We start from the raw sequence: 12620 nt of genomic DNA, 5'->3' as shown, positions 1-12620 counted from the left end.
ACACATACACACACACACACACACACACACACACACACAGTCACCAGCCACTTTATTAGGTACACCTTACTAGTGCTGGGTTGGACTCACTTTTACCTTCAGAACTGCCATAATCTTTCATGGCATAGATTCAAGGTACTAGGAATATTCCTCAGAGATTTTGGTCTATATTGAAATTATAACATCACGCAGTTGTTGCACATTTGTTGGCTGCACATCCATGATGGGAATCTCCCGTTTCACCACGTCCCAAAGGTGCTCTTTTGGACTGAGATCTGGTGACTGTGTTGGCCATTTGAGTACAGTGAACTCACTTAGATCACCTTTCATCCCCATTGTGATGCTCGGTTTAAACTTCAGCAGATTGTCTTGACACTGTCTGCATGCCTAAATAGATTGAATTGCTGCCATATGATTGGCTGATTAAAAATTTGCGATAATGAGCAGTTAGACAGGTGTACCTAATAAAGTGGCCGGTGAGTATATATATATATATATATATATATATATATATATATATACACACACACACACATACATACATTTATATACACACAGTTATATATAACTTACTTTGGGTTTAAATTGATTGAATAATATCCCACAACTATATATATATAGGAATTGATGTCACTTTCCCTCACTGATAAGATCTGAAGCACTGAAAGGCATGCTTTTTTTTTTAGAAAATATTTTGATCTAAAAATGTCTCACATCAAGAGTTGTTTGGTAAAATGTACAAACTGTTACCACATTATCAAATGGAACACATTTAGCTCTGATCACACAGTGGACTGTTTAATAGTCTTTTAATTAGTGCCATGTTCTCTTAGCATTTATGCTACCAAGTGGGACTTTTTGGTTAAAACATTTAAAACCATAAATTCTGTTATTTAAAAAAACTAATTTTTTGTTTTTATTTAAAAAAAATGTTTTTCAGTCAATGAATTAATTATTAATAATTATTAACTTCTTAAGTAAACAGCTTTGTTTTTCCTTAACTTCTTCAAATACAAAATGTTTACCATTAACAGAATCATACATAATCAAGTACACACACACTTACACACACACTAAAAGTGTAACTGACGGGCTGTCAGTCAGTCTCTCTCTAGTTAGGGGTCTGCTCTGTATCCAAGTCAAAGTAGTGAACTTGGCACAGCCATAAATTTGGACGCCCCTTCATCAGCGCGGCCACTGGACCCTGCCATAACTCATTTACACTTACACACACATACATACACCAAGAACCACTGAGTCTGCCCATAACTCACTTGCACTCTCCGAGGTCTTTAGATCGCTCTCCGAGGTCATAAAGCACACACACACTGAGGTATGTGGGGGTCCCAGTTTGAGGTCAGGTGATGGAGCTCTCAGGGTGATATACTGACACCCAGTCTCTCTCTAACTGGGATAATGAGTCACAGGGTACGAAACAGAGCCCAACTTGTTATTTTTTCATTTTGACAAGAAAAACTGCGCTCAGACACCAGGTGATATTTATGAGGATCAGCAGTCAAACAGAGGTTATGGACACAAAACACAAACGCTGGCCTTTGACGCAGCGTAAGGAGAGCGTAAAAATACACAGTGTGAAGTGCACATCATGTCTTTTATCTACTGTGTTAAATTTTTTTTTAACTTTTGACTTCAGGTGGGCCGTGTAAAATAACCTCCTCCTAAATATGTCTGGATTGACCAACTGCTATAAATGGGTATTTAAAGACATGAAATGAAATAAGAGTTGTTATTATTATTATTATTATTGTTACATGTCTGGGGGGTGTTGCTCTGTTGTTCCCTCCTCCCTTTTCCATTTTGATTTGCTGTCTGCTGTCCTTCTAAAATCTAGGTGTTCCGATTGGCACAGAGAGTTTTCATGAGTGGACCAATACGAACTAAATCTGCTTAAAGGTACAGTAGGTGATCTGCCAGAATTCTTGCGTTACATAATAGCTTAGGAATTGACATCTCTCTTTTGCCGTCCAAATCCACGCCTCCTTAAGTCCTGAACGTACAAACCAAACTGCACCGAATAGACTGACGCTATAGACAACCTTATACATTAGACAACCTAACATTAGATCAAGTCATTCATTCATTCATTCATTTTCTTGTCGGCTTAGTGCCTTTATTAATCTGGGGTCGCCACAGCGGAATGAACCGCCAACTTATCCAGAGAGTTTATACGAAGCGGATGCCCTTCCAGCCGCAACCCATCTCTGGGAAACATCCACACACACTCATACACTACGGACAATTTAGCCAACTCAATTCACCTGTATCGCATGTCTTTGGACTGTGGGGGAAACGGGAGCACCCGGAGGAAACCCACGCGAACGCAGGGAGAACATTCAAACTCCACACAGAAACGCCAACTGAGCCGTGGCTCGAACCAGTGCCCCAGCGACCTTCTTGCTGTGAGGCGACAGCACTACCTACTGCGCCACTGCTTCACCCTCATGTCATTCACCAAATAGAAATCTCTAAGGAGACACACATTTGGAATAGTGTAGTTATTGACAGGCCAGCAGGTGAAGAAATTATATTTCCCCAAAACTGTCATTGGGGTAAAGTTGGTTTTATATTTGCACATTTGGACTTTCTCCTCAATAATTAAAGTATTGTTTGCAAATTCAAAATAGTGAAATCATATAATCAGCTAATGACTATTAAACAATGTTCACAGTCAGTTAAATAGTGCTAATATTGTTTTGAAGTCATTCCTACACATTATTTCAGACCAAATATTCCAAGTAAAGTTAGAGTAGGAGGGTATCATAGGCATTCATTCAAAAATGAATGAATGTGCGAATTTTAATCAAACTTCACCTTAGTAAAGCCACTTAGGCGGAAGAACGCTAGAGTATCTGTTTTTTTTTTTCAACAATAAAAATCAGATCAGAAAAAAGGAGTGCTAAAAACAGAAATACTATGTCATCGTTTCACATTACACTTTACCAAAACAACATGTGACTTTTCGTTTTCAATTGTGCTTGCTGATCATCATTATCTCCTTTTACATTTGAACAACTAAACAAATGCTTAGGTCTATTTGACGGACTATATTATCAATGCTGTAAAAGATACTCTGTGAAGTCAATATTTTGCCGGATATTTTCAGTTGCTAAACAACACCTCTGTGCACATAAAAAGAACACAATCTACATAAGCTTTGCTAAAATAGTTTTAAAACATACCTGTCTTAAAGTAATACTTCAGCCATGGTGTGTCATCCTATATTTTTTGATTTGGCATCGCTAATTTTCCTTCCCCCTATCAGGTTTGTATCAATTAGCTTATTTTGCATTTATTGTACACATTTGTAAAATATTTTGGGTGATAAAATTTTTTTTTTCCTCTTATCTTATAATAAATAAAGCCAACCACTTTTTGCCAAGTCCATTGTCTGTGTTGATCCATAGCAGCTAATGATTTGGGTTGTCATAATTATGTTTAGCCCTTTTTCATTCTTCTAGACACACAGGGCATGATATAATTTGGGGGAGCATTCGGGATCTTTCCTTAGCATCGAGGAACCCCGGATACTTTTGTTAGCCCATATTTTCCCCTGAGAGTAGCTGCTGTGACCCAACACAAACATTGTGGAAATATTGAAACTAGGTGAGCATTACAAATTTGATAATTGTGTGTAGGTTTGCTTTGGTAAATTGCGCAATGTCGTCATTAGTGCTCAACTTGATTGAAAATCCATCATTGGATCTCATTGATCAATTAAAATAATTTACTGCTACTGCTTCATCTCTGTAATCAACACTTGTTATGAACCGATACTTCTTTAATGAGTCGAATGTAAATAAAATTAAATTAAAAAGTAAACTTAAATATACAGTAAATAGCATACTAAATATAATAGTATGTCTGGGGATTTTTATCTGTAGGATGTATGATATTTATTTATTATGTATGATGATGTGTGGAGTAGTGAATTCAGAAAGTAATATTTATAATTAAAGTATTATTTTTTTTTATTATTATTATTATTACTACTACTACTACTAGTAGTAGTAGTAGTAGTAGTAGTAGTAGTAGTTGAAGTAGTAGTAATATTAATGATAAGCAAAATGTTAAACAGCAAATATATCTCTCATATTTATTTACATCCAGCTCTATATTACATATTTGGATATATGTTGTAAATATGGAAATGCTATAAGCATCACTGTACATTCCATCTGTGCCACCAATCTCAGTGTCCTGTGGATTCTGTGCATATACGTGTGTGTGTGTGTGTGTGTGTGTACTAATGCATCTGTGTGTGTTATTGCACAGAAGTATTGAGCAGGTGGAGCAGGTGATGGAAACTGAAGGAATGTATTTAACAGCGGTACAGCTGAGTAAACATGCAGATTCATGGGTAATGGAGTCTGTATCACACACACACACACACACACAAATGCAAACTCTTACTGGGTAATGGAGTCTATCAAGTTGGCTCTTCTGTGGGCTCACATGCACAGTATGTGAGTGAAATACTCATCTCTGTCTCCCAGGTGGACACCATGAGCTTGAATCCTGAATATTGGTCTTAAACAGCTCTGGGATTCTGTGTGCTCACTACAGGTGAGAAAGAAAGAAAAAGGCAATGAATTCATTTATGCAACAATAAAACTGCATACTAATAGAAAAGCATTTAGTATTTACAATTCTGTATTTAGAGCTCCGGGGGGAAAATCAGCCAATCCAGCCTGAAGGTGCCCATAATCTTCATTTTAATCATCTATTTGTGTCTATGAGGCTTTACTCTATGCAGTGTAACAGAAAAGTACATAGGCTTTTAGGTTTTAGGTTTTCAAGCAAGCAAGCATAAAAAGTTTTTCATTCAATCAATCAATTAATTGTAATTTGACTTTTAATCAAATCACTAGGTTTTAATCATTCATAAATTTTCTTTTCGGCCCGTCCAGCCACAACCCATCTCTGGGAAACATCCATACACACCCATTCACAGTCATACACTACAGACACTTTAGCCTGCCCAATTCACCTGTACCACATGTCTTTGGACTGTGGGGGAAACCGGAGCACCCGGAGGAAACCCACGCGTACGCAGAGAGAACATTTAAAGGGGTGGTCCAGAATGTTATTTTTAAGGCTTGGTTGTGTTAATAAGATGCAAAGCAATGTGTGCTCATGTTTAACTTGAAGGAAATCGTGTTATTTTTTCATAAATCTCACTTTGATTATACACAGCTACTCAGCTAACATGAAAACGACTGTCATATTTCCTAGTTCCTCTAAAAGGCCCACCCTCAAGTGACTCTGATTGGTCATCATCATAATATGCTGTGATACGCCGATCGGCTTCACGTCACGCCCTGACAAGCACGCGCGTTTTGTGTAAACAGTCAGTCAGTCAGTCAGTCAGTCAACACGTGTCTGTAACGAGTGAAAATGGGATGCGGCTCCTTTAACTGTTTCTGTGCCTTTTAGTGTGTTTATGCGTGTATACGATGAAGTATTTGTAACACGAGAAGCGCATGTGCGCGGGAGAGATTTTTATTGTTCTTTTTCTCTCATGCTCGGATTAAGTTATTTTCTGTGGTGACAGAATAAAGCACAAGATGTGAGATGAGACCTTTGTGAGCCTGGATTGATTTGTTTTTGATGTTACACTCCAGTTGGGAAATCATTGCTGTATTTTTTTTAAATCAATGCGTTACAGGACGTCTTTCATGCATATGCGGAATATGCCTGTGTAAGTAACATGAATCGTTCACATATCTTTTGCGACTTTATTGTCCGAGTTGTAAAACGCATAGCATAGCTGCCTATAGAGAGAAATTCTGCCGTCTCACACAGATAGACGCAGGTGCTGGCCAAGAGTGCGTGTATGTGTATGTGTGTGTGTGCGTTTACAGCCGTTTGATAAATATGGATTTGTAACGTTAGCTAAGTCGTTAGCGGTTACCATAATTTCCCGTTGTTTACATCTTTGCTACAACACACCGTTAAAGTTAGACACTGTACATGTCATGATCAATTTTAACAAATAAAAACACTTACAGGTCATGACTCAGAGTTCACAGCGTCTCCTTGCTCCATCTTTGAGGAGATTTTAACTGAATCCAGCACTGAACTGGGAGAGATTCTGGAAGCTGTGTTTTGTCAAATCATGCTTGCTATGTATTTTATAGTTCTCTGGAACATAATTAATATTGAACTGTAAGCACTTCTGTGTTTGGGTCGTGTCATTTGGAAGCCCAACAACAGAAACAGAACAGCTCTGTGGAAACAGCAGGATGGCATTTCTCTCTCTGCAGTAACGTTACAGCGCCTCTGGCCACGGCCTTTACCTGCGCAGTGTGGGATGCGCAATAACGAACTTTTGTGACCTCACAGGGGGCGAAAGTATTTTTTGTAGTCCCCAAAATTCGTTAATTGTAGGCGTTGCTAAGCTAACTCTGTACAAATCAAGGTCTCCCTTTGCATTAAACTTTGAATATTTTACATTCAGAGATGCTGTTTATGTTCACACAGCTACATTACACATCAACTGAAGTTTAAAATATAATATCGTAGTGGACCACCCCTTTAAACCGAGGCTCGAACCAGCGACCTTCTTGCTGTGAGGCAACAGCACTTAAAGTTTTTAATCAAATACAATACAATATAATATGATCACTTCACTGTTTTTCTTCTGTGTATTGTCCCAAATGTGTCCTCTCATTTTACATTTTTACAGAACATTTTATCAAATTTTTGGGTGAAAGTTATTTAATACCTTAAGGTAGTCACTTTATCTGATTGAATGTGCTTTATAGGTGCCGTATCTACATTTGTACATTTAATTTGATGCAAAATAGATATAACTGAAGTCCGAATTATTAGTCCTCGTGTTCCATTTTTAGTTCTTTTATATTTTTTTTCCCACAATGTCAGTTTAATGGAGAGAAATTTTATTCAACACATCATTCATTCATTCATTCATTCATTCATTCATTCATTCTCTTTTGGCTTAGTCTCTTTGTCCTTGTATTTGGCTTAGTCTCTACATCTCTAAGCATATTAGTTTTACTAACTACAGTTGAGGTCAGATTTATTAGCCCTCTATTTATTTTGTTCCCCAAAATCTGTTTAACGGAGAGAAGATTTTCTCAACACATTTTTAAACATTAATAACTCATTTCTAATAACTGATTTATTTTATCTTTGCCATGATGACAATAAATAATATTTTACTAGATATTTTTCAAGACACTTCTCTACAGCTTAAAGTGACATTTAAAAGCTTAGCTAGGTTAATTAGGTTAACTAGGCAGGTTAGGGTAATTAGGCAAGTTATTGAATAAGATGGTTTGTTCTGGAGGAAATAAATATATAAGGTAAAAATATATACCTTAAAGGGGCTAATAATTTTTACCATGAAATAGCTTTTAGAAATTTAAAAACTCTTTATTCTTGCCGAAATAAAACAAATAAGACTTTCTCTAGAAAAAAATCTAATAAAAAAATTATCAGACATACTGTGAAAATTTCCTTGCTCTGGTAAACTTCATTTGGGAAATATTTAAAAAAAAGAAAAGAAATTCAAATGGGGTTTAAAAATTTTGATTTCAACTGTAATTTCTGATAATTTCTCATTTTAATTCATACATATAGTTAAATAACTAAATCAATTTGAAATATTGTTACTCCTAATAAAAAAAGAAGAAAAAAAAAGAAAATCTGTTTTAATACAATACTGAGAAATAACCATCGCAGGGTCACTCCAGTAATTGTACACATAGCTATGTAAAACCTATCATCCGTGCAATACATATTTCATGACTGGCTCCCCCAAAAAAACATGTTTAAATGGTGAGAGTGTGTCAGGGAAAAGAGCCCAAACATCCAAAAGCGTACACAAGAATGTGGACAGTATAGGTCACACACAGGGAGACGTGGGTCACGCTCAAATTGTCCATCAGTCAGACAGGCAGAACTGATTTAGATGCTAAATAATGGTTTAGATATTCAAAAATTCCATATATATGCGAAAGGCTCCAGTGCACACCGAGGCGGACCCATCAAAGAGCCCCTCACCACCACTAACACAGCCAAAACTGCCCTCGAACTGCGCCTTTGTGTCTCAAATCCACAGCCAGTGTGATCTGCTGTGAACTCAACAAATAACAGTCACTGATTTGTGTTTATATTATCTCTTAGCAAAAAGAGAAGTAAATAAATTACTCAAAAAACTAAAAAGATTTTTGCCTTTTGTTCAAATTGCATGACAGATTGTGTAGCCCTAACTTTGGATCAATTCTGGTCAAACTGGACTGTTAACTTTTTAACCAATTGAAACAAAATTGAATAAAAGCACCACATAATTTATTTTAAGTGTACTTTTTAAAAATTCCAACATAATTCTTCAATTTATTTATGCTGCTATCATTATTATTATTATTATTATTATTACCATTAGTATCATTATTATTATTATTATTAGTAGTAGTAGTAGTAGTATCATTATTATTATTATTATTATTATGTTCAATCAACTTATTTGTGGAATCAAAAGTTAATGCTAAATGCTGGGACAGCATACCTTTTTTGGAACAATGATAATGGATGTTTAGATCATTGCTAGGTTTGCATACAATCATATTTAGAGGGGAGAATGTTGATAGTTCGATTTGTAGGTATTTTAACAAAAAAAGAAACATTTGTTAAAAAGTCTCTTTCATTCATTCATTCATTTTCTTTTCAGCTTGGTCCCTTTATTAATCTGGGGTCTCCTCAGCAGATTGAACCGCCAACCTTTCCAGCACATGTTTTACGCAGCGGATGCCCTGCCAGCTGCAACCCATCTCTGGGAAAAATCCATACACACCCATTCACATACATACACTATGCCGGAGCACCCAGAGGAATTCCACACAAACACAGAAAGAGCATCCAAACTCCACACAGAAATGCCAACTGACCCTGCCGAGGCTTGAACTTAAGACCTTCATGCTGTGAGGTGATCATGCTACCCACTGCACCACCGCGTCACCTCAAACAAATCTCTTTCATAATGTTTAAATGCTCCTGCTTACCCCTTGTATCAAGCTTTAAATGTAACCTTTATTTAACCCGAATTAAGTCTATCATGACACCACAGCCTAATGATTTATGCATATAACATTTTACATTTCTTTTATCTCTTTTTTTCCAAATATTGACAAATGTCCTAATTATATTATGAAACAATTTTCATATGTGAACAAGAATTTCAGCCGCCATGTTAGTCTGCATTTCAGTAGAGAGATATATGCAATATATATATTTGCAATACGTAAATTCAGCAATTTTTCCTAAAATTTAGAAAGTAAGTGACTGTTTAACTGGGTGGAGTATAGAGTAGACGTTCTAGTTTACTAAACAGTGTGTAGACATCAGTATTACATTCTCCAGGTACCAACCAAGACTGATCACACCGGTGTGATTTTACACATCAAAAGGTTAATCATCTGTAGATGACAGACAGAATCTGCAGCCTTTTTTTGCTACTTTGTGCAAAATATTGTAAAAAATCTGAGGATTTATGTGGAATTTTTTGGGAGCATCATAACTAAAAACCTAATATTTGAAAAAAATTATATGTTTTTAACTTATTTGATTAAATAAATAACTTCATTATTTATAGTTTATAATGCAAATCTAATTAGATTTACTTATTTGGTAAACTAAGCAAGTCTTTCAAATAACATCTCTACTAAAAGACAACATATTACTTTGCAAACTGTATGTACATAAATCATAAGAGCATTTTCATATTAGTCAATAATATTACTCAAATTAATTTAACAACTAAATAAATATAACTTTACACAAGTAAATAAATTGACTCAATTAATGGCAAAAAATCTGCAGATTTCTGCACGCCCAGATTCCGCGTGGGCCTAATCATCAGTTAATTTGACTGAAGGTTTGATATTCTGAGGTTACCACTGCGCAGGAAAGTAGCACTCATAATATTGGCAGCTTTATCAACAAAAATAAAGACTGTAGATTCACTCAATAAGCAAAAACTCTTAGTGAACATTCTGAAATCTGTCAATTTTACTTGCAGTTTACATTACATACATAAAAACAACTAAATAATTATAAAAGTAGTTTGAGCTATTGAACAACAAAATATTGTAGTTATAAAAATGTATTTGGTCAACAAGAATAAACACTGTTCAGGTAAAATTCAGAGTACAGTTCTAAGAAACTGATCTCATCGCATTAAAAAAGTTATCGGGTTTAATTTACCTAAATCATTAATTCATTCATTTTTTTTTTTGGCTTAGTCCCTTTATTAATCAAGGGTCGCCACAGCGGAATGAACCGCAAACTTATCCAGCATATGTTTTACACATCCTATGGGCTTCCAGCCACAACCTAACGCTGGGAAACAGCCATACACACTTATTAACACACATAAACTACAGCCAATTTAGCTTACCCAATTTACCTATAGCCCATGTCTTTGGACTGTGGGGGAAAGCAGAGCACCTGGAGGAAACCCACGTTTTGTCTTGCTGTGAGGCGATCTTGCTACCCACTGCGCCAACCTTGCCTTGCCTAAATTAAACTGATATATTTTCAAGTGTGCCATAATTATATTTAATTATGAGTGTAAACAATTATTTATTTATGTATTTATTAAGCATGTAGATTAAACTATCAAATATTGAAGTGTGTGTTTAGCTACACTCAAGACATTCAGAAAAACAACACAACAAACTAATCAAGAGGTGTGTTTCTGAAGATGTTAAAGACAAGAGCGCCGCAATTCCCCTAAAAGCCACAAATATGAGTCTGCAGTGCATTATAAAAAGCAATAGCAATGCAAACAGATCCCTTTTCTGAGAACATTGATTTGTATCAACATACAACTGTGGCTTCACTCAAAAATATAAATACATTATAATGAAAAGATTATTTTACAGAACAAAATCAAAAGGACAGGAAGTGCATGTTTTGACCAGAGGGAGAGACAGAAAGAATCTGCACATGGACTTTTTAAATGAAAGCCATGTCCTCAACACAGGCCTCCACTGCAGGTCTGCACATGCAGGATAAAGCGAAGCAGAAGATACGCATCACACCCTGTAAACACAAATCAGATTTTTGACAGACTTGCTGTTCCAATAAATGTTTACTAAATATAATCTCAAACGCAAACTAATTGAAGCTTGCAATACCTTATTTGTGCATGCAGGCATATATTATACTGTACACTCCCCGGCCACTTTATTAGCTGCATGGATCCATGCTTTTATGTTGTTAACACCAAATTCTGGCTCAACCATATGAATGTCACAGCAGAAATAAAGACTCATCAGACCAGGCAATGTTTTCCCAATCTTCTATTTTCAATCTTCAATTTTGGTGAGCCTAAGCAAATTGTATCCTCAGTTTATTGTTCTTAGCTGACAAGAGTGGCACTCGGTGTGGTCTTCTGCTGTTGTGTGTTCAGAGATGCTCTTCTGCATATCTCAGTTTTAATAAGTGGTTATTTAAGTTACAGTTGCCTTTCTCTCAGCTCGAACCAATTGGTCCATTCTCCTCTGACCTCTGGCATTAACAAGGCATTTGCACTTACAGAACTGCCACTCGCTGGACTTTTTCAGACTATTCTCTGTAAACCCTAGAGATGGTTGTGTGGGAAAATCCCAGTTTATCAGCAGTTTCTGAAATACTCAGACCAGCCTGTCTGGCACGAACAATCAATCACATTCAAAGTCACTTAAACCACCTTTCTTCCCGATTCTGATGCTTGGTTTGAACTGCAGTAGATCGTCCTGATCATCTCTACATGACTAAATGCATTGAGTTTCTGCCAGGTGATTGGCTGATTAGAAATATTTGTGTTAACGGACAGCTGGACAAGTGTGCTTAATAAAGTGGCCGGTAAGTGTATATATATATATATATATATATATATATATATATATATATATATATATATATATATATATATATATATATATATATATGTATATACACACACGTTCTGTGTATGCTATAAGAAATTAATTTAAAATTTAAAAAAGTGCCAAAAATGGAATTTTGAAAAAGAAAAAGATTTGGATGCCATAGAAAAAACCTTTCATTTAAAAAAAACTTTGCGTGATGGAAAAGTTCTATGAATGTTGAAGTTTCTTCATAGAACCAGCGACTGTACTGTAATGCTAATAAAAACCTTTATTTATGAAATTATATAGCTTTAGTGAACAACAACAAAAATACCAGTAACCTGGTCTGTATTATTTTATGGTGTTCTTGTTACAGTGTTCCTAAATGTACTGAGAAATGTTGATTAACTAGGTGAAGGTTGGTCGCATGGTTTGTTTCATATAATTATGCATCATTTATTGCTGTTATTAAAGAAATATCTGTCAGTATTTACTACCCTTTTTTCAAACCGAGTTTCTCTCTTTTGTTAAACACAAAACAATATGTATTTTAAAATATTTTAGAAACCTGTGACACCCCCCCCCCATTATTTTTACCCCCAATTTCTGTTTAACAGAGAGATTTTTTCAACACATTTCTAAACATAATAGTTTTAATAACTCAATTCTAATAACTGATTTATTTTATCTGTCATGATGACAGAAAATAATATTTGACTAGATATT

General features: G+C 35.6%; 1 protein-coding gene and 1 long non-coding RNA gene across 19 annotated transcripts in view; one reads left to right on the top strand and one right to left on the bottom strand.

The window, feature by feature from the left end:
• Positions 1 to 12620, bottom strand: part of LOC110439935 (uncharacterized) — a 329391-nt gene that overhangs the window by 6917 nt on the left and 309854 nt on the right. For 11 of the 18 annotated variants that reach the window (XR_015495901.1, XR_015495916.1, XR_015495928.1 and 8 more), the window contains one exon: positions 4432 to 4578. This is a non-coding gene — a long non-coding RNA (uncharacterized LOC110439935). Of the gene's footprint in view, positions 1 to 2279; positions 2487 to 4431; positions 4579 to 12620 lie in introns of all 18 variants that reach the window. The other 7 variants (XR_015495933.1, XR_015495935.1, XR_015495927.1 and 4 more) reach the window with 1 other exon arrangement.
• LOC147836041 (uncharacterized) overlaps positions 1 to 12620 on the top strand; it is a 305239-nt gene that overhangs the window by 282003 nt on the left and 10616 nt on the right. The window lies entirely within an intron of this gene.

The sequence above is a fragment of the Danio rerio genome, chromosome 7 (assembly GCF_052040795.2).
Source record: "Danio rerio strain M-AB ecotype USA chromosome 7, GRCz13ab, whole genome shotgun sequence".
In the NCBI taxonomy this organism is placed as follows: domain Eukaryota; kingdom Metazoa; phylum Chordata; class Actinopteri; order Cypriniformes; family Danionidae; genus Danio; species Danio rerio.
Note: the sequence above shows the minus strand (reverse complement) of the source record. Positions and strands in the feature narration are given on the sequence as shown.